This window comes from Cetorhinus maximus, chromosome 2 (genome assembly GCF_964194155.1).
Source record: "Cetorhinus maximus chromosome 2, sCetMax3.hap1.1, whole genome shotgun sequence".
Taxonomy (NCBI): Eukaryota; Metazoa; Chordata; class Chondrichthyes; order Lamniformes; family Cetorhinidae; genus Cetorhinus; species Cetorhinus maximus.
The window spans coordinates 32,993,067-33,017,033 of record NC_135880.1 but is presented as its reverse complement, the minus strand read 5'-3'; the positions used below and the strand labels follow the sequence as shown (position 1 = coordinate 33,017,033).

The window sequence follows — 23,967 nt, the reverse complement described above, 5'->3', positions numbered from 1 at the left end:
AGTTCCCTTTCCTCATATTTAACAGTTTCAATGTGTGTATTTCAGAATTCCCCTTTTGACAAGGAAGACCGCTGAATGATTCCATTGAGAGCTATTCGGGATTCTAGAAAGATGTGGATTCTTCCTACATTCTGGTTAGTTTCTCGTTTCAGCCTCATTGGACCCAAGCATACATAAGCCCATCAGTCCCTCAAAAGGGTAGTTTGCATTGGTTAAATGCTTGGAAGTGTCTTCAATCTGTTCTCTAAAGATAATCTAAGGAACAACACTGAACTGCTATAAATTGGAATTAGATGATTCTGAAAGCAAGAAGTTTTCATCAAAAATTTCTTGGTAGGAAAACAAATCATAAGCAATAAGAATACTAATTGATCCAATGGCCCCTCAAACCTGAGAATTTTTTTTACCTGTGAGGCTTTCACTTAAATACTAACATAAGGAAATATTTCTGGGTTTCCACAGCACCTGGCAGATTTAGTTTCATTCCTGGAATGATACTGAAGAGCTGATTTTCCAAAAAGCATATCCTAAAATTTGGTACGGTTAACTGATTGGCCAAGGATCTAATCAGCGTAAAGTTGGAACTGAGTAAGAAAACTCTGGAACAAAAACAAAAATACCTGGAAAAACTCAGCAGCTCTGACAGCATCTGCGGAGAGGGATACAGTTGACGTTTCGAGTCCGTATGACCCTTCATCAGAACTAAGACACATAGAAATGAGATGAAATAGAAGCTGGGAGAGGGGGGTGGGAGGGACAGGTAGAGCTTGATAGGGGGCCAGCGAAAGGTGGAGGCCAAGAAGAGACTGCCAAAGATATCATAGACAAAAGGACAAAAGGGTGTTGACGGTGGTGATATTATCTAAAGGATGTGCTAATGAAAACTCTGGAATAACTTGTCATAAGCAAGTAAAAACCATTCCTGTCCAGGCCCAGTATGCACATTGTAATTGGCAATAAGTACAAAGAAACACATAAAACAGAGTATTCTCTGTTAATAAAAGGGTAAATTAAGATTATTTTTCCATGAAAAGTCCTTTTGTCTCTCCCCAAGAACTATGAAAGCCAAGTTGCTAGATGGTGCGTACAGTATCACAGATAAGTGACAAATGAAATACTCAGCATTTCTGTGTAATTAGAACCTTAAAAATATAGTTCTACATTTGGAATATGAGAAAACAATTACATTTTAAAAGAAAGCTTTAATTGCAATATAGTAAAGTCAAAAACCACTGCTGACTCTAAAATAAAAATTCTCTTAAGGCTCCAGTATTCTTTGCCGTTAGCCAAAATAACAGCTCTACTTTGAAAGCAGCAAGCAGTTATTGGCTAGTGCGAACAGGAGTCATTAATTTGGCTAATTCATGTTATGTACCTTACGTAATTGTTGGTCATTTTATTAAATTAATTAGTTAGTTGTTACAAAAAGCTTGGATCTAAGCAGCCTGGAACAAAGGAAAAATCCACATCTTCCACGGACCCTGGTTTACACAACCTCTCCACACAACCAAATGCACACACTATGTGAAGGCGGGCAGTTGTCTCCAGTGTCCTTACTATGTGCAAATAGGATGCCATATTTCCTACATTACAACAGTGACCATAATGTACTCCATTGCAGCAAAGTGCTTTGACACACCCCGAGATCATGAAAAGTGCTATATGGATGTAAGTATTTTCTTGGGTCTTTTAAAAACAAGTGAACAATGATGATAAAGATCAAAATTCACAATAATTGCTTTACATTCTTATTTATTTGTTCATGGGATGAAAGCATCGCTAGCAAAGCCAGCATTTATTGCCAATCCCCTTGAAAGGTAGAAAGCCACCTTCTTGTATTGTTGCAGACCATGTGGTGTAGGTACACCACAGTGTTGTTTGGAAGGGAATCCTAGGATTTTGATTCAGTAGTAGTGAAGGAATGGCAGTACATTCCAAGTCAGGATTCTGTATGACTTGGGAGGGGAACTTGCAGATAATGGTGTTCCCATGCATCTGCTGCCTTATTCTTCAAGGTGGTAGAGGTCACAGTTTTGGAAAGTGCTGTCAAAGGAGTCTTGTTAAGTTGCTGCAGTGCATCTTGTAGATGGTACACACTGCTGTCACTGTGCATCTGGAGTGCAAATCAAGTAGGCTTCTTTGTCTTAAATGGTACTGAGCTTTTTGGGTGTTATTGGAGCTGCACTCAACCAGGCAAGTGGACAGTATCCAATCATACTCCTGACTTGTACCTTGTAGATGATGGACAGGCTTTGGAGAGTCAGCTGCAGAATTCCCAGCCTCTGACCTGCTCTGGTAGCCACACTATTTATACGGCTGGTTCAGTAGAGTTTCTAATCAATGGTAACCCACAGGATGTTGATAGCTGGGGATTCAGCGATGCTATGCTATTGAATGTCAAGCAAAATAATTAGACAATTCTTTCTTGGTCCATTTAGTCATGGCCTAGCACTTGTGTGGTGTGAATGTTACTTGCCACTTGTCAGACCAAGTCTGAATGTTGTCCAGGTCTCCCTGCATATGGACATGGACTGCTTCAGTATCTGAGAAGCTGTGAATGGTGCTGAACATTATGCAATCATCAGCGAACATCCCCAGGTCTGACCTTATGCTGGAGGGAAGGTCATTGATGAAGCAGCTGAAGATGGTTGGGCCTGGGATACTAACCTAAGGAACTCCTGCAGCGATGTCTTGACCTCCAACAACCACAACCATCGCCCTTTGTGCTACAGGTATGACTCCAACCAATGGAGAGTTTTCCCCAAATTCCACTGACTTCAGTTTTGCTAGGGCTCCTTGATGTCATACTCTGTCAAATGCCTTGACGTCAAAGGCCGTCACTCTCACCTTGAGTTCAGCTCTTTAGTCCATGTTTGGACCATTGCTGTAATGAGGCCTGGAGCCAAGTGGCCTTGGCAGAACACAAATTGAGCATCAGTGAGCAAGTTATGTAACATATTGAAAGAACAATCATGCAGTTATTGCGTTTACACAAGATTTAGAGATTTACAGATCCTATCCACTGGATCTTATTCAATTTAGATGCACCACCTTTACTTGTGTGAAAAAGTTGTGATTGCTATGAAAAAAATTATGTTGAAAACAAAGCACTGCAATATGGCAGTTTTAAAGGCCCATTAAAACATTCCCCAATTGAAAGATTAAAACATTTATTTTTGGTTATTATGTTCATTTTAAACATTTTGCGATCCGGTTACATTCTAAACTACATGGTCAGGTTAGCACTAGGTGCCAAAATCCCAGAGTTTTACCTCAACAATATGAAATCCCTCACAAACCAGCTGGGTCAGCACTAAACCATGCTCATCGAGTCTCGGACAACAGCCAATTCAGGAATTAAGCTTTGGCTCTATTTCACCCAGATATTACATTGAAATGCATGGAAAATCTATTCAAGCTTTTGGAAATCATTTTAGACCAATTAACAAAAATCACACCAAACTCAATGAACATCTCAAGTTTAAAATACGAGACAGACTCATTTTGCTACGTTCAGCTCAAAAATGTTTGTATTAAATTTAACTGCCCTCTTCTATAGGCTAACAAGCCACTCAGTTCAAGGGCAATCAGAATGGGCAACAAATTGGCCTTGCCACATCTCTTGAAAGAATAAAGAAAAACGGCAAAAACAGCGTGTAGTGTCGCTGCTCGGTAATCGTTTTTTTTTGGTGTAGCTGGCAATAGCAAGTACCAAAACAGCCAGTGCTAACAAAATGGCACATGCAGCCTGGAAGAATTTGAAGTAATTTCAACAATCCTATCTCTGGGTTTCAGACAGCAATAAATTGCGCACATTTCACTTCTGCTGTTTATGACAACATCAATGACCTTGTCATCATACACCTGTATCTACAGCTTCTCCTTGAAACCATGCATTTTGTTTTATTCAAATGTCAACTTTTGATATTAGAGTTACAGCCATCAGACTTTTATTCAGTTCCTCCAGTCATAATGGACTTCAAATATTGAACAGTTCTGGTCAGATCAAAAAGTGTTAAGATCATTGAAGAGGAGTTGGAACTGATTAAGAACATACTCATAATCGAACTAATACATCATTACAAAAATGTTAACTTAGAAGGTCTGTGCAATGGATATTTAATCTCAAAGTATCTCTGGTTACATCCCTGTCTTTCATATCTTTACTCCGAAACAATCCAGTCATAATAGGTATACGTTTGTGCTCATCATCACAAGTGAGGTTTGTGATGGGAATGGAACATTTACTATTTTGGGCTTCCAGCATGCCTAGGTCACATGTAGCAGAGCTATGTGCAGCATGTGACCCATTCTTTCCCAACAATCCATTGCTCCCACCCCCCCAATCTCAGAAGAATTCAATTATCACATTTTCAGTTTTCCATACTAGCTACTCAGTGAGGTTGCCAATTAGCCTCAAATTCAGGTCAATTGTGTGTGTTGCAGGTCAAGTCTGTGTAAAATATTTTTTTTCATAATACATGGCTTTTCTATTCTCATGGTTTAACCTAACAAATCTTAACATTGATTTCTTAACATTTAAATCAATCTAGAAATAAGTTTCTAAGAGTTTTAATGCATGGCTCTGCTGAAATAGATGCCCACACTTCTCCCTCATCCCAAGTACAAAGGAATAAAGTGCTCCTGTTTCAACAGAAAATTTTGGCACTTTTAAGATTAATGTAATGAAAAAACATATAAGCATAGCAAAGGCCAGGTTATCTTTAGGGCAGTCATGCAAATTGAGGGGAGGAAAAAAGGGAAGCGAAGGCAGTTACAGGACAACTACTACAAAATCAAACATTACGGAATTATAAAAGCAAAATACTGTGGATGCTGGAGATCCGAAATAAAAGCCAAGTGCTGGAAAAAACTCAGCAGGTCTGGCAGCATCTGTGGGGGGCTGAAACAGAGTTAATGCTTCAAGTCCAAATATGACTCCGTTCCAAAGAAGAGTTATATTCGACTTGAAACGTCAACTCTGTTTCTCTCTCCACAGATGCTGCCAGACCAACTGAGTTTTTTCCAGCACTTTCTGTTGTTATTACTAAAGTTATCCTGTGAAACATCAGAATCCTACTGGCAGGTGTCAAATTCAGCAGAGGGGCCTGGACTAGAGCACCAACATCAATTACACAGCAGTTTTACAAAACTTAGAACAAAATCATACCCCTTCAAACAGAACTGAAACAGGTGAATTTTTTTTTTCAAAAAGCACAATTGTTTATTAATTTTTCAAGAAACTTGTGCCCCTTCACAAGGATTTGCAAGGTTAATGAAACAGACAGTTCCTTAAAACATCAACAAAGCAGCAAATAAATAACTTTCCTTGTGTTGAGTAACAGTGGAATACAGCAAATGCTTTGACAAGAACCTGAGGTTTGATAGAAGTCAGCCTGTCATGTAGCGTGCACTGGGGAGTTGGCAAATCTTTGGAAGCTGTCAGGACTTAAAAGTTTTAAAGGGTGTATATGCCTTATCATAGGGGGCAACATGCTCTCTAGAGGAGACAGTGCCATACTGGTAATGTCATTCGATTAGTAATTCAGAGGCCCAGTCCAGTGTTCTGGGGACAGGGGTTCAAATTCCAACATGGCAACTAATTCAATGGATTAAAAAAAAACTGGAATTGAAAGCTAGCCTCAGTGATGGGGACCATAAGACGTAGGAGCAGAAGTAGGCTATTCGGCCCATCGAGTCTGCTCCGCCATTCAGTGAGATCATGGCTGATCTGATAACCCTCAACTCCACTTTCCTGCTCTTTCCCCATAACCCTTGATTTCATTATTGATTAAAAATCTGTCTATCTTAGCCTTGAATATACTTAATGACTCAGCCTCTACAGCCCTCTGTGGTAAAGAATTCCACAGATTAACTACCTTCTGAGAGAAGAAATTCCTCCTCATCTCTGTTGTAAATGGGCACCCCCTTACTCTGAGATTATGCCCTCTGGTCCTAGAGTCTCCCACAAAGGGAAACAACCTCTCAGCACCTACCCTATCAAGCCCCCTAAGAATCTTATATTTTTCAATAAGATCGCCTCTCATTCTCCTGAACTCAACCTCTCCTCATAAGAAAATCCCTCCATCCCCAGGATTAACCTAGTGAACCTTCACTGGGCTACCTCTAATGCTAGCATATCTTTCCTTAGATAAGGGAGCCAAAATTGTTCACAGTATTCTAGGTGTGGTCTAACTAGTGCCTTGTATAGTTTTATCAAGACTTCCCTATTTTTATACTCCATTCCCTTTGAAATAAAGGCCAACATTCCATTTGCCTTCCCTATTACCTGAACTGATATGCTAGCTTTTTGGGGTTCATGCATAAGGACACCAAAATCCCTCTGTGCTGCAGCTTTCTTCAGTCTTTCTCCATTTAAGTAATATTCAGCTCCTCTATTCTTCCTGCTAAAGTGCATAACCTCACATTTTCCCACATTATATTCCATCTGCCACGTTTTTGCCCACTCACTTAACCTGTCTATATCCCTCTGTAGACTCTGTCATCTTCACCACTTGCCTTCCCACCTATTTTTATGTCATCTGCAAACTTGGTGATAGTACATTCATTTCCCTCATCCAAGTCATATATATTATAAATAATTGTGGCCCTTGCACTGATCCTTGTGTCACTCCACTAGTTATAGGTTGCCATCCTGAAAATGACCCCCCCTTATCCCAACCTCTGCCTTTTATTAGTTAGCCAGTCCTCTATCCATGCTAGTTTACTACCTTCAACACCATGAGCTCTTATCTTATTAAGTAACCTTGTGTGGTACCTCATCGAATGCCTTTTGCAAATCCAATATATTACATCCACTAGTTCCCCTTTATCTATCCTGCTTGTTACCTATGCAAAGAATTCTAATACATTTGTCAGACATGATTTCCCTTTCATGAAGCTATGCTGACTCTGCTTGATTATATTATGCATTTCTCAATGCTCTGCTATTACATCTTTCATAATAGACTCCAACATTTTCTAACATAAACTAACTGGCCTACAGTTACCTTTTTTTTGTTTCCCTCTTTTTTTGAATAAGGGTGTTACATTGCAGTTTTCCAATCCTCTGGGACTTTTCCAGAATCTAAGGACTCTTGGAAGATTACTACCAGTGCATCCACTAATTCTGCAGCTATTTCCTTTAATATCCTAGGATGCAACCCATCAGGTCCAGGTGACGTATCAGCCTTTAGCCTCACTAGTTTCCCTAGTACTTTTTCTCTAATGATAGTTATTGTATTTATTTCCTCCACCACCCCCCCCACCCTTTTGCCCCATGATTATTTCGTATTTTTGTTGTGCTATTAGCATCTTCTACCGTGAAGACTGATGCAGAGTATTTATTCAGCAACTCTGCCATTTCCTAGTTCTCCATTATTATTTCCCCAGCCTCATTCTTTAAGGGACCTATATTGACTTTGGCCTCTCTCTCCCTTTTTATATATTTAAAAAAGCTCTTAGTGTCCCATGAAACCATTGTCAATTGTCATAAAAACCCATCTGGCTCACTAATGTCCTTTAGGGAAAGAAATCTGCCATCCTTACCTGGTCTGGCCTACATGTGATCCAGATCCACAACAATGTGGTTGTCTCTTCACTGTCCCCTGAAACAGCCTAGCAAGCCACTCAGTTCAGGGGGAATTAGGGATGAGGGCAACAAATGCTGCCCTTGCCAGTGACACCGACATCCCATGAAAAGAGTAAAATAAAATGCCCAAGGTTTCCCTCATTTGTATTGCAAATTTGCATGGTTCCATGTTCATTTACTTACATCTATACTTGGTGCTATAACATATGTTAAAACTCTCACAGCCAGAATAATGGTTTCTGTGGGTCTTAGTGTATTATTGACAAACTGCATTTATTTTGCACTAAGCACCAGCTAACAGTTTAAACAGGGCAATGATTAGATTGTTAGAGGGAACACAGGAGGTTTTTTTGATGGGCATCAGAGACCTGCTGCTTGCAATTCCTGTGTCATGTGGAACTTCAAGGCACTTAACATATCTTAGATGATATGTGCCGGAAGTACCTCCAGCTGCTCGAGCTCAGGATTTCCAAGCTTGAGCAGCAGCCGGAGTCGCTGAGAAGCTTCAGGGAGGATGAGAGTTTCTTTAGTCATAGGTTCCAGGAGGTGGCCAGCCCACAGGCAAGTGAGAGGTCAGAATAGTAGGTGGGTGGACATCCCAAAGAGCAGGAAACATAGGAACATTGAAAATAGGAGTAGGTCATTCAGCCCTTCGAGCCTGCTCCGCCATTCATTATGATCATGGCTGATCATCCAATTCAATAGCCTGCTCCCGCTTTCTCCCCATATCCTTTGATCCTTTTCGCCTCAAGAGCTATATCTAACTCCTTCTTGAAAACATACAATGTTTTGGCCTCAACTACTTTCTGTGGTAGTAAATTCCACAGGTTCAGGAAGAGGCAGCCAGTGGGGTCTTTGGGATTCGTGCCACTCTAAAACAGATACTCAGTATTAGAGGCTGCTGGGAGTGACAATACCCTGAAGGGGTGCATTCTAGTCCAAGGCACTAGTGTGCAAGAAAAGGGAACAGCAAAGTGTAGAAATCCCCTTGTTATAGAAGATCCCAGAGTTAGGGGGACTGGCAGGCATTTCTGTAACTGTCACTCAAGAGTCCTGCATGATGTGTTGCCTTTCTGGTGTCAGGGTAAAGGACATCATGGTGAGGGTGCAGAATATTCTGCAGAGGCAAGGGAGTGAGCCAGAGGTTGTGGTGTGCATTGGTACCGAGAAGACCTTAATACCTGTCCTCTCTAGGGTCAGATATTCAGGAACTAGGGAGGGAGTTAAAAAGTAGGACCTCAAAAGGTAGTAATCTCTGGATTGCTCCCAGTGCCATGTGCCAGTGAGAATAGAAAAAGGAAGTTAGGGAAGACTAACACGTGGCTTAAGGCACAGTGCAAAAGGGAGGGTTTCAGATTCATGGGGCATTGGGACCAGTTCTGGAATAGAAGGCACCTATTCAAAAGGGACAGATTGGTCCCAGTCCTGCTGAGGTGTAATGGCCTTGCGGGGACGTTCACCAATGCGATTGGGGAGTGTTTAAACTAGATTGGCAGGGGGGTGGGCACCAGCATATAGAAGTAGAAGAGTAATTTGGAGTGTTGAACAGTACTAGAGAAAGAAGTAGTACTGTATTAGGTAAGAGTGGATTAAGGAGGGCAATGAGGAATGCAAAGACAGGACCACAATGCATGCACGTGAACACACAAAGTGCAGTGACTAAGGTTGGTAAGCTACAGGCACAAAAAGTAACGTGGAAATATGATGGTGGCAATAACGGAAATGTGGCTTAAAAATGGAGAAAACTGGGCACTTGATGTACAGATATGAAGTGCTCAGAAAAGATAGAGAAGGAAGGCATTGTACTTTGGAAAGACAATTTCTTGAGGGGGCAAGCGCAGCATCCATTTGAGTGCAGTTAAGAAGCAAAAAAAAAGGTAAGTTTGCATTGCATGGGGTTTTCTAAAGGCCTCCAAATAGCGAGAGACAGAGCAACGTGGAAATCACTGAGATGCGGAGCAACTATAGAGTGGTGATACTGGGGGACTTTAATTACCCAAATATTAATTGGGATAATGTTACAATAAAGATTAAAGAGGAAGGGGAATTTCTGCACCATGTTCAGAAGAGCCTCCGAGAGCAATATGTTCTCAACTCAACTCAAAGGCATTGCTGAACCTGGTGCTGAGAAATGTGGTGGGTCAAGCGAACCAGGTGTCTGTGGGTGAACATTTGGGTAAGAGTGATCACCATATCATAAGGTTCAGATTGATAATGGAGAAAAATCAAGGAACAATCTAATATAGGACATCTAAATTGGAAGAGGGCTAACAGGGTAAAATGGAACTGGATACTAACAGGAAAAACTGTAACAGAACAATGGGTGATCTTTAAGGAAGAGATGCTTCAGATACAGGCGAGATATATTTCAACAAGGGAAAAAGGCAAAAGAGCCAAAAACAGGGCTCCTTGAATGATGAGGGTGATAGAGATGACTATGAAACAAAAAAAGGAGGATATATGATACATGTCAGGCAAGTTCTTCAAGTGAGTAACAGGTCAAGTACAATAGATTGAGAGGTGAAGCAAAGAAGAAAATAAGATTGGCAAAGGGATAATATGAGAATAGAATGACAGGTAACATAAAAGGGAACCCAAAAATCTTCCATTAGCATGTAAATAATAAGCAGGAGGTGAAGTCGATCCTATTAGGGACAAAGAGGGTGAAAAATGCTTAGAGGTGCGGGGAAAGGCTAGAATACTTAACAAGTTCTTTATATTCGTGTTATGAAACAGGAATTTACAGAGTATCTGTAGAAGCAGAGATAGAGGCAATGGATAGTGTGAAAAACCAAAGGCAGGAGAGGTACTGAAAAGGCAGTTATGTTTGAGGTGGATAAGTCACCTGATCCAGGTGGCTTGTATTCTAGGTTGCTAAAGGAGTTGGGAGTGGAGATAGAAGATGATTTGCTTTAGTTTTTCAAGCTTTCCTAGATATGGGGGAGGTGCCAGAGGATTTGAGTCTGGCAAATGTGACACCCACATTCAAGAAAGAATGTAAAGACTGCCCTAGCCACTACAGGCCAATTTGTCTAACATCAATGGTGAGGAAGGTTTTGGAATCCTTAATCAGGGGGGAAAAAAAAATCAAGAGACACTTTGAGGGGTTTGAGTTAATTAAGGATAGTCAGAGATTGGTGGAAAGCAGATCATACTTGAATAATCTGTTACTTCATCAAAAAATTCAATTAGAAGGTTAATGAAGGGAATGCAATGGATGTTGTCAATATGGATTTTAAGAAAGCATTTGATCCTCTTTCGAGTTATCAACAGTCACAGATTGCAACTCTGTCGAGTACAATCACAGTTCTCGGTTTTCCAGGAGTGGGACATGAACCCACAACCCTCTGATTCAAAGGCGAGGGTGCTATGAACTGAGCCACAGCTAACACCTCAAAATGTTTTGCGCTGTTTACGAAGAACTTGCTCAAATCAGATCAGAACTTGTAAATGTAAGCGAGGCTCTGCTGGGACTCGAACCCAGGGTCTGCTGTTTACTAAACAGATGCTTTAACCTACTAAGCCACAGAGCCCAAGGCCCAACAGTCACAGATTGCAACTCTTTCGAGTACAATCACAGTTCTTGGTTTCCAGGAGTGGGACATGAACCCACAACCCTCTGATTCAAAGGCGAGGGTGCTATGAACTGAGCCACAGCTGACGGTAGAAAGCATTTGATGAAGTACCATATAAAAGGCTGGTTAACTAAATTAGGCTTAAGGATTAGGAGGGCCAATGTGAATTGGATTTTAAAAATTGGCTTAAGGACAGAAAGCAGCAAGTCACAGTAGATGGAAGATGGTTTTATATAGCTTGGATTTTGGAATATAGAGCAAAATTTCAAAATTTGCCAATGATTCCAAACTTGGAGGAATGACAAACAGTGAGGATGATATGAATTGCCTGCAACAGAACATAAATAGGCCAGCAGAATGGGCAGACAAGTGGCAGATGGAGTCTGATAGAGAAGTGTGAGGTTTTGTATTTTAGTAGATGGGATGGGGAGAGGCAATATAGACTTAATGGCACAATTCTAAATATTGCGCAGGAACAGAGGGAACCAAGGGTGCACATGCATCAATTTTTGAAGGGAGGGTGAGATGTGCAAAATGAGTGAATGCACAGATCAAATTTCATGCAGACAAATGCAAGGCAATCACACAGTAAGTAAAAACAGATAACATGTGAATTGTGTCGAAATAAATAACAAGAGACTTGAAAATTGTATAGATGTGAATCTAATCAATCAGCAAGGCCAACAGAAAGTTGAATTACATAGCCAAAACAGTGCTCTGGCCACCTTGCATACCATGCCCAGTTCTGGTCACTGAGCCATTGAGGAGATATCAGAATACAGGAGGCCATGAAAAGAAGAGCCACATGGCTGGAAGGCAATGTTAAAGATTTGAGCGTTGAAGAATTCTGGAAAATCCAGGACTTCTCAGACGATCAAAGGATGAGAGGTGATCTTATAAAGGCAAATAGAGATATTTAAAGGTGAGTCCAGAATTACGTTTAATCTATCGCACAGATTTGGCCCAAATATCCTATGCCAGTTTTCACTCACTTCGCAGATTTGTACTTAAGTTGATTCTAGAACCAGATCATGAGGTTTTGTCCGTGTTTACATCAATGTGTGCGGGAGTACACTTCACCTGGAATGTATAAGACCTAAGTTTAACAATATGAAACGCAAAAATTTCAATGCAGACTCAGCGCATATTTATCCTTATACTTTGAATAAAATACCAGGACAACAACTTAGAGATGTTGTTTTACTTTAAAGCTAACTGTTCACACATTAACAAAATGCAAAATGCAAGGCATTTCTAACTGACACACCATGAGCGTTCTACCATGGCTACTGCTGAAACTGGAGCTTAATTTTATATTTTATTGGAATGCATCACTTCCAATTTAATCATGGGTTAAAGAGTTTTGAAAAATCATAAAGGCTAGCTTGACTTTTTATGTAAAGAAACTTTTTTAAAAATTCTTTCATGGGATGTGAGCATCACTGGCAAGGCCAAGCATTTGTTGCTCATTCTTAACTGCCCTTGAATAGAGTGGCTTGCTGGGCCATTCCAGAGGACAGTTAAGAATCAACCACATTGCTGTGGGTTTGGAGTCACATGTAGTCCAGGACAGCAGGATGGTAAGGACAGCAGATTTCCTTCCTTAAAAGGACATTAGTGAACCAGAAGGGTTTTTACAACATGGTCACCATTACTGAGACAAGCTTTGTATTCCAGATTTATTAATTGAATTTAAATTCTACCAGCTGCCATGGTCAGATTTGAGCCTATGTCCCCAGAGAATTAGCCTGGACCTCTGGATTACTAGTCCAGTGACATTAGCACTACACCACCACCTCTCCTCTCTCACTAATCGAAGCAATTGGAACAATTAAAGTAAGAAATCCCAAACTGAAAAGTTCAACAGCAATTCTAGTTAGAAAGAAGTGAAAAGTGATGCTGCTCAGTTAGCAGATATGACAAAGCCACTGCTGGCTGCAAATTAAAGCAATCTGCGGAGTGAGCTGACTGTAATCTTTTAGGTAGGCTTGCTAGTTCACTGTGAAGAGATACATCATAATTAAAGCTGAGGATGGTCATCCTCATTCATCTGCTGAATCCTTCTCCTTGCTCCTTAAAAAACACCATCTGATTGTTTTTTTTTTAAAGTGTGATTCTAGGGCTTTTTTATTTTCATTCATTTCAATATGCTATCACTATGAAAAGATTCCTGATATCAGTTTAAATTTACCTTGAAGTATTTTCTTCAATGTCAACTGTCTCCCCTACACAGGAAGGGGTCTATTTTTATTTCATGATAGCAGAAAGTTAGTTATGTGGTGTAGCAGCAAAATAAACATATGAAAAATAGCAATCAAACCTCAATTAAAACCCCCACAATTCATTTGCCCAAATTCAACCGATCCACAATTTAGAAGACGAATCTCAAATTCATCCCACGCAACATACCAGGATCCTGAAATACGTGGTGATATTCACAACCAAAAATCCTTGCATGCCAAGGTCAATAACGTTTACAAGTCCTAGAGGGCAGGCACTAAAAATCTAATCCCTCTATAGCAGCGGTTCTGAAAAGATGGTCAGCAAGGATGGTGGCCCAAGATGAAAGCCACTGACACTTGATGCCATGTCATACGAGAGGAGAACAGGCCAGGCAGCTCATCCCCACCACCAGACCGGCTCCTATGAGCATGGCATGAGTCGTCATATGCCCTAGCAACAATATAATTTTATAGGCAAGACTTACATCACTGTTACAACAATCAACTGCGATATCAGATTTTCAACACTTGTGGTGCTGAAAACAAAGAGGATCTGACTCAGCATGGAGCCCAACATGAGATTGAAGCTCTCCACCTTGGTGTCTCATTAGTAACCTCATTGGTGTCTCATCAAAAGGAGCGTCACTCTTCCCATTAATTCTGATGGTTTTTTTTTATGATGGCAAACAAAAACAGGTGGGGTAGAACTAAGAGGTGGCCCCTATTGTCCTCCCTAAGCAGTTTGAGAACCACTGCTCTACAGCTTCCATTACATAAATTAACAAATATACATCCAAAAAATAAGCCTGGGGATTTCCAAAATCAAAAAATACTAATAACATAACTATGTTGTTAGGTTTTTTTAAGCGAGAATTGAGGGGCAAAGAGAAAGGAAGAAAATGCTCATTTTCTACTAGCTGAATTATTTATTCAGACCATCTCTGACCGCATTGGTTGCAGTCTGCAAACTAATTCTAAGCTCTACTTCATTAACAATAGGTACAAGTGGCTAGTGTTCTGGCAGTTCCAGTCTGAGCATCCAGTGTACTGTGAACAGACATTAACCTGAAGTTTGACTATTAGTAACACTACTATACAACAAAATATCATATCCCCAAACATTTCAGTGCAGTCATCACTTTACACAGGCAATTAGCGCAGTACATAATTATAAGGTTCATTTAATAAAGTTCGTACAGGGGTGGGGTGTGAGGAGGAAGGTTCTTATCAGCATTGATACAGTACTCAATGTCCCCAAAGAATTAACCTGGGCCTCTGGATTACTAGCTCAATGACATTGCTACTGCACCACCATCTCTCCTGATTCAATTGTTCACTTAAAACTACATAAAAAGAATTTTCAAGTCCATTAACAAATGAAAAATTGCTTCAATATGATTTTATGTAAAGTTGAAAATTTGTGCTTTTTAAAAAAAAATCATTCCAGAGACACTTATCAAACCTCCTGTTCATAATTAATGTATCTATGCAAAAATAAAACTATCCCTCAACCAATTACTTTAGTGCTTCTGTAGCTGTACATTTATATATAGAAAGTTTTTTTGAAGGGAAGGTGGAATCAAAAAAGCTTCACTAAACAGTAAAAAGATATTTTCAAAAATCTGGTAAATTTCTCAGCCAGGCCAGCATATGCATTGCATGAGCTATGAACACCCACGAAAAAGGGTGTGTGTGTTATGGAGCAATTTTAAAAAGTGAAAGTTGGGTGCAACAGGATGATTCACCAATAGGCATCCTAGTTAGTTCAAACATGTATCCACTTTCTTCTTTTACAGTCTTTGAAGTATTTCATTTATTGTTACATACACAGTATACAAGTTTCCACTTCAATCATTACTTTCATTCATGTCAAATAGTTATAACAAAGTAATTGCAGCTTGAGACATTATAACTTTATTGGGTCTCCCATGGCACAGCCCACAGTAGATCAGAGAATGTGGTTTTATGAAAACAGGACATTTGTATACAATGCATCGGTGTGAAATGTGGTGTATCCCTTTAAGACCACAGTGTATCCCTACAAGGCCACAAAGGTGTAACTGTTCCGCCTTTTGGAAATCAGGTCGATTGTTCATAACAAATTCTCAGCACTTATATGCTGAAGAGTGACACCACTACTCACTGCCAGAATGTTGATGATTTTGCAGTTTCTCTCCTCAATCATGCCCGGAGACCAGACTGCACCACATTTAATCAATGTACAAAATTTGTATCAAATAACAATCCTCCACTACTCGCTACATTTTGCTGAAGAAATAATCCTGTTCTACTTGGGAGACTCTGCTGTACTTCCAGTCATGGTCACTGTCTGTGAGCAGCTAAAGTTACTTAATACAGCTATGAAAGCACCTTCAGCAATGGCAGCTGTTATTTTTTAACATTTGGGCATTTTGAGAGTGTTCCCCTCCTTCAGCCCTTTAAAAACTATAGGAAAAGATGAAATCCTCTTGTAGTGAAGTTGCTGCTATTATAAGTAACTTAATTAGAAATTGTGTGTGCTGCCTTGAGAAACATTGCTATAATTTAAAAAGGATGTGTATATCTCTAAAGAGGCAAACCTAAAACTGAAGACATAAGCACAGCTACATGTCACCTAGGCCACCCATTTCTACTGACTACAAAAAATGTGGATAAATCTGTCCCAGGCAGTGATCACCCAGCTTATGTTCATCAGCAATAACCAACCCAACAACACCTGGCTTGAGTTCTACCAAAAACATGCAGCTCCAGACATCACAATAGCCTTGATACTTATATGAAAGCAAGAGCAGATTGACAAAGAAGCAGCAAGAGTAACTGTCCTCCACAAAGTATGACAGTAAAGAACCCCAGAAAACAGAAGATAATGGGGACCAAAGGAAACACCGTCCAATGGGTCGTGCTTGTCAAAAGCCAATGGTAGCAGCCCTAGGACATGACTGCAGAATACTCCCAGGGAGGCAACTTTCACCTTGCCATCTGCATCTCTTTCATCAATGGGCTTGCCTCCATCATAAGAGGATAGCAGTTATTCAACAATGATTCCAGAGATCAGCTCCATTCACAGCTTCTCCACTAATGAAGAAGTGCATGTCAGGGCTCCGGCAGACCATACCACCACCCAGGCTTGGACTGAAAATCCCATTGTCTGGCACTTAAGCAACTTGAAGTCCAACAACAACCACTGAGGTCTCCCATCAAAATCTTGGGGTCATCATTCACCAGAAGTTTAAGTAGATCAGCCACATATAACTGCGGCTACAGGAGCAAGGTAGAAGCTGGATATTCATGCAATTATCTAATTTCCTGACCCCATTACTCCATAATCTAGAACACTCAAGTCAGGAGTGCCTGGATGAGTGCAGCTCCAACAACACTTAAGCAGCTCAACACCATCCAGGGCAAAACAGTCTATTTCACTAGCACCCCATTCACTAGCTTACATTTTCACTCCCTCTATCACTAGCACACCATTGCTGCAGTGTGTACCATCTACAAAAGATACTGCAGCAACTTGCCAAGGCTTCTTTGACAACACCTTGCCAGTGAAGCCCACACACCATGAATGAATAAAAAAAATTGAAATGCCAACTCATGATTGCTGTGTACATACAAATCTTCTCTTACCACTATTTTCAAGGTGTTACTGTTAGTTGATTAAATCATTCTGCAACATTAATGAGACAAATACACAGACTACAAGACAGCTGTGTCATGTTACTTTATAAGCTGTAGTATTAGAAGCAGTGTCACTAAACTTCCCTGGCCTCTGCTCAGGCTCTCTCCACAACATGAGAAATGGAGCATGTGGGATCATGAAGCTATATCACAGACTGATGTTGTTGTCAGCTATCCCTCAATTTGACGGTGATGTCTACTCAGGGCCACAAGTTTCTGCCATGGGTCTTCATGTGACTGAAAAGGCTGATTTTCAACTCATAGATCATTGGGCACTTGTATATTAACCCACAGCTGGTCAGGCAAATATTCCACCTCCATACATCTATTGAAGTAGACACTCTGGAATATGTTGAGCACTTCCGAAGCCTTGGCAGCTCCGTCTCTCAAAAGGCCACAATTCAAGAGGGAGATTCAACACCGGATCAGCTGTGTCAGCTCAGCCTTCTGCAAACTACGGCAGCAAATGTTTGACAACAAAGACCTCCATAAGTCAACAGTAGTCCTAGTGAACAGAGCAGTTCTTGTCATCATACTCTTGTACTGTAGTGAGACTTGGACTGTGTCAGTGACACATAAAGGAGTGCTAGAGAAATTCCATCAGCAAAGTCTCCGTCATATCCTCCAGACTCAATGGGAGGACCATCGAGCAAATGTTAGTGTCCTTCTTGAAGCCAACTCTGCAAGCATTCAGGTAGAACTCCTGCAAAATCAACTTCCATGGGCTGCAACACCATGTCTGGATGGCTGAAAAGCGCCTTGCCCATCAGGTCCTGTTTTCTAACTCAAATGGCCAACATTCTGGGGCAGGACAAAGAAAACGCTTCAAAGACACTCTGAATCTCTTTTTAAAGCATGGCTTCATGGTGAAGGATGTCGCAAAAGTTAGTGGGATCCAGAGTTCAGGATTTGCTTCTTGCTCATCTGCTTCATTGACATGTTGTGACTCAACGCGAGATGCAGTTTGATGGACAGGTTATTACCATTTTGAACAATTGGTAGAAATCTCCCCCCAGTCATTAACATCAATGCTGCCACACATTCCAGTCCATGGAAGTTGATTTTGCAGGAGGTTTACCTGAATGCTTGCTGAGCTGGCTTCAAGGAAGACACTAGCATTTGCTCAATGGTCCTCCCATTGAATCTGAACGATGCTTTGCTGATGGAATTGCTCTAGCACTCTTATGTGTTGCTGATACACAGTCCAGGTCTCAATACAGTACAGGAATATGGTGGCAAGAACTGTTCTGTTCACTTGGACTTCTGTTGACTTATGGAGGTCTTTGTTGTGAAACACTTGCTGCTGTAGTTTGCAGAAGGCTGAGCTAACACAGCTGATCCAGAGTTGGATCTCCCTCTCAAATTGTGGCCTTTTGAGACACGTAGTTACCAAGGTTTGGGAAGTGCTCAACATATTCCAGAGTCTCTACTTCAATAGATATGTGGAGGTGGAATATTTGGCTGACCAGGTGTGGGTTAATATACAAGCTTAGTTTTGGCCACATTCAAAAGGGCAAGCCCTGTTTCTTGTTTGCAAAGTTAAGAGATCGCGAGCGCCTTGCAAATCTAGTGCAGGGTGGGCAAGGTCTGTCTGATACTAAACATTTAAATCAACCAGACTCAGTAACACAAAGCCAATTTAACAAACATTATCATTCTAACCAGATACAAAGGTGGAACCTAGGAGGATTTTTTTTCTCTTATTACCAAGAACATCATAACAAATGTGATGTCCCAATATTGAGCTCGATTTAAAAGTTTCATTTTTTTTAAGCCCATAAATAATAATCTAAACTATAAGGCCAACTGTAAAACGAGCTGGCCATTTTAACCTTTCCAAATGTCAGCTTGGCTCAATCAGCAACCTTTTCACGTGAGCTAGGAGGTTATAGTTTCAGGCTCCACTCCAGGGGATAAACTTAGCAAGTCCTGCGGCATTGTGTAGAACGAGTGCTGCGTTTTTCGACATTAAACTGAGGGGACATTATCGGTTCAGGCAAAAGATTCCATGGTCCAACTGAAGAGCAGCAGAGCGTTTCCACACTCTGCTGGCCATCATTACTCTCAACTAACACAAAAAAAAAACTGGACAAGCATCTCATTCCTGTTTGTGGGACCTTATTGTGCACAATATGATTGCCGCATCCGTCCAAGTAACAATCACTGCATTTCTGAAGGTAATTTACTGGGTGCAGACCACTTTGGAATGCCCTCAAGAACATAATTAGACACTATACAATGTCCAGTATTTTTTTTTTCTCCTCCCAATAAACAGAAGCTTCTCCAAACATAACTTTCCAAATTTTATTTTCAATAAAAAAAATTCTGAAGACTTAATTCTACAAGTTTAAACTCATCATTACAGGCATAATAGAGGTGAATCTGATCAGGAGTAAAGTCAAATGAATAAGTAGCAATATTCAAAATAATGACCAACAGTAAGGAACCAGCTCTTTAGACAGTGTGGTTTCACACAGTAATTACCTGGCATTGTATTACTCCAAAAGGTGTTGTGAAACCAAAAGACAATCATAATTATCCACCACAATACAACACAAGGCAAAAATCAAAAATGCAGTTGCTAATCAGTGAAGTGGCTTCCATGTAAAAGAATAAATTTCAACAGGGGACTTACCAGTCAAATCACCTATAGAACAATGGGCCCTTTTCCAGCCAAACTAGGGAAAAGTAATATTTATTAAATAGGATTGGCTTACTCCCTGAATAAAGTACCAGGAGTTGCCAGTGTAAACATTCTCTTGTATTTTAGTAAACAAACCACCAGTGATGCTGTCATGTTATTAAGATACATCCATAAAAAGTGCAACAGATAGAGTTAACTGTTAATGGAAAACAACATTGCATGTATTTAAGACCGAGATAGATAGGTTCTTGATTGTTAAGGGGATCAAAGGTTACGGGGAGGAGGTGGGAGAATGGGGTTGAGAAACTTATCAGCCATGATTGAATGGCGGAGTAGACTCGATGGGCCGAATGGCCTAATTTCTGCTCCTATGTCTTATGGTCTAACATATAGAATACAGCAACATCCCAGCACAAGAGTCTCCTGAGCTGTTCCATGAAGCTCTCAACAAATCATACCATGTGGGAGGATTTTATGCCAAGTACACTCACATTTATCATTTAATTTCACAGATTTATGTAGCAATGTTAAAATATACACCATTAAGTGGATTGTTTTCTTTTGAAACATCAGACATGGTGTATTAGATTGGTCCATACCCATAGTTAACAATTCTGCAATAAGAAGTTAAATTTTAGTTTTGATCAGACAAATGTACAACCAATTGGTTGGGAGAAAAGTGAGATTCTCTTTGACAAAGTTTCACACATCTACTTAGTTGCAAAGAATATACCGAATAAATTGCAGAAATAGTCATTTGGTAGTACAGAACTTGAGCACTGCTGAAAAAAAAGGAGGCATTTCTTGTCAAAGCTTTTCATCTTACACGCATCAGGAAAATTTACAAAGTACCACCAATATCAGGGGAAATAACGTTTATACTGTATGAGAAGAGAGTGTTGAATGGTTGACAAGTGGGTTCTGATTGGTAGAGGTGCTGCCATGGAGAATGCCCCAGTTAATGGTGACTGATAGTTAACTGCCAAGCATTGTTTGAAACCTGAAGTGTAATTCTCAGCACACAGAGGATTAAGCACGCATGCTACTATGTAGTAGCAACACAAGTGGTATTCGCCACTAACAGGATGCTGCCATCAAGCCAAAAAGATGTTCTGCCTATCACACAAATGAGTAATGTGATATATGAATTTCAGTGCCAATGTGATGCTGTGTCCCAAAAACTGGCGGATTGTGTCCAACAGCACGCCCCTTCCATTGATCGCAATGGGCAAGGCACGGACCATATCCAACCAGCCCGTGCTTGTAAAACTCAAAACAGTGTCCAACATTAGATGCGATTCCATGATTGGACAACATTTGCTAAACAATCCTCAGCATACTAAGAATTACGCTGACAACCAATTTAAGATTGCCAATCAGGCTCACAGTGTGGCGCATGTGTGTGTACTGGAATCTACATATATTAATACAGAGGGCCTTGTTCTTTGCAGAGAAAAAGAAATGTACACATATTGCACCTGTTTCAGCTAAACAAATTAAGTGACAGCCATTCACTGGTTCATCCCCCAGGGCAATGTCTTGACCAGAATCAAGCTGCCTGGTTTAAATTTCAAACAATGCTTGGCAATTAACTGTCAGTCATCATCAACCAGTGCATTCTCCATGGCAACACCTCTACCAAAATCCACTTGCCAACCAATCAGCACTCTTCTCATACAGCAAAAATATGTTACCCCTGACATTGGTATTTTCTTGTGAATTGTCCTGAGTGCAAGATGAAAAAGCTTTGACAAAAAAATGTCCCTTTTCACAGCAATTATCAAATTACAGAAAAGCAAAGATGGGGATGAATGTGTACTGATAAATATTACATTCATAAATGATTTTCACACCCCACTTTGATCTTGCACTAGGATAGCTTGGCATTCAAGGCAAATTCAGAAACAAAATGAAGAACCTCGCACACAGCATGTTTACTGATCTCAACTTCCCCGAAATGCACACAACCAGTATAACTGGCTCTAATTTCAGATACATGCTTGTAGAACCAGAAGCAGGAATAGAACAGCCAGATCAGTCATTATAGCCAACATTAAGAGCAAAACACTGTGCTTTAAAACACAACCTCTTAAGCTCCATACTTTTCATTTAGCACTTCCACATTTCCAGGGGGAATTTTTCTTTGTCATTCTCGACAGAGTCATTAAATGTTTCATAACATCAGCCAATTCAGCTCACTTAACATTCAAACTCACAAATACATCAACATATCATGTGTTTTGTATCCATAAAGCTATGCCAATAGAGTACTTAAAATAAAACCCACAGGGGTATGAAGACAGATTGGTGAGTACTGTTCCTTTTAATTCATGGCTGTTATAGTTCATCTCAGTTAAGAATGGGGGGACGTGGGTTTGGAGGCAGAAAAAGCAAGCAGAATAGTAAATAAAACAGTTTTCCCTCAGAGAATCACAAGATAAAATATCATCTGCCACTACAACTGATATTTTCTATTTCAACATTGGCTTCTGAACTATTTAATGTATTCTGAGAAATAATAATGGAAGTTAATTTCAGGAAGAGAGGAGCAGGGATATTGGGTTTCCCCTCTTGTCACGTCAATCCCATAAATGGGCTGCATAAGGAATGGGCTTGATGGGTCAATTCCATTTTCTCATTCTAAGTTTTTTTGTATTCTTATTTCACAGTAACCTGGACCCTGCCCCTTGCAATGTGGAATACTGACCATTTTAAAAAGCTGAGAGATCCTTCTTGCTCTGAAAGTACATTTTTGGAAATTCTTTTCACAATTGAGTTTAGCCAGATGTATGAAGTCATAGCTGCATTCCTTCTCTCAACCCACCGCATCGCTAGAACATAGATTTGTAGGAAATGTACATTTTGAGTGACGCTATATATTTTACTCGACATAGCCATCCTTAAAATTGTAACTATATATTAATTTTCAATTTAACTATAAGCCCAGTATACCGATGATTAATGGACATTTATGGCTTTCTGTACAGTAACATCCAAATCTCTCAACTGATGATGGCTTCAACATTCTCAGACCTGCACACTATTCAAATTTATTTTGTACACTTTTACAATAAGAAATGCAACATGATTAAGTTTGTACCGTGGTACTGATGAGGTTACGCTGAGCTTGCTGGATGTACTGGACACCAATACCAGGAAGGAAGGAACAGTAAAACAAAAACCAAGGATGCAATAATCAAAATATAACAGCAAAAGTTCCAGTGAAATGTATTCAAATTTGAGGGTGCAATATGCAGTAAGTGGATCAACATGTTATGAATACTGTTCTGCAGTCCTTACCCTCTTCAAAACTATATCTAATTGCAGCCCAAGATAAAGATTTATTTTCACTAATAGCTGTTACGAATCAAAAATTAAAATCAGTTCCCATCAATAGTAAATGCAGACCACTGCACACCAACTGCCCCAATCTCTTCCTTAAATTAACCATTTCCATTTTGCCTCTTGTGCCTTGTAAATTTAAAGCACAAAAATAAAAACAGCTTTATATCAGAAATAGACTTGAGACTTCCTAAAAGCTGCTGCTTTGAGAAAACATGTAAGCTTCAAAAGATAAGTCAGCTCACAGACTTCAAGTGCTAGATGCCTCAGAAATAATAATTTGAGTTATCTTAAAGGGAACCAGTCAGCTGCACTTCATCTTGGAAATCCTTACAAACCACACTGGTGCCATAACTCTGGGTAAAAACACATGTTCATAGGTACATTCAAAAATGTACACATTCCCATGAAGCAGTCTACTTATGGGACAGGCACTGGACAAACTTTAAGTAATTTCGTGTATTCAGAAACATCAGTGATTTACCAGTCCAGTCCATTTGTGACCATATTATAGAAATATGAAGCAATTATTCCAAACAACCTAGGTAATTCATCTGTTTGTCTTATACTATAACAACAGTCATAAAAACAAATTTACTAGCAACTGTGAATAATCCAAATCTGTGATGTGTGTGTAAAGAATGAACTCGCATTTATATAGTGCCTTTGATGTCCTCAGGACATCCCAAAGTGCTGAGGCATTTAATTTTTTTTTTGAAGTGTAGATACTGTCTTTACAGTTAAATGTTACAGCCAATTTGGGCAAAGCAAAGTCCTACAAATAGCAATGAGAAACGAAGAGTTCTCTTTTCGTGGTGTTGGTTAAGTAACAAATGTTGAGAGAACTCCCACTTTCTTCAAATACAATAGTGTCTCAAATTCCGCAGTGCAAAAACTGGAGCAGTCCAAAAACTA

At 40.0% G+C, this 23,967-nt stretch overlaps 1 protein-coding gene and 1 non-coding gene across 2 annotated transcripts in view; both read right to left on the bottom strand.

Annotated features, from left to right (window-relative positions):
• The window catches only part of erbin (erbb2 interacting protein), a 322,194-nt gene that overhangs the window by 270,529 nt on the left and 27,698 nt on the right, over positions 1-23,967 (bottom strand). The window lies entirely within an intron of this gene.
• trnat-agu (transfer RNA threonine (anticodon AGU)) lies at positions 11,051-11,124 on the bottom strand. Its single transcript has one exon. It is a non-coding gene; the product is annotated as a tRNA-Thr (tRNA).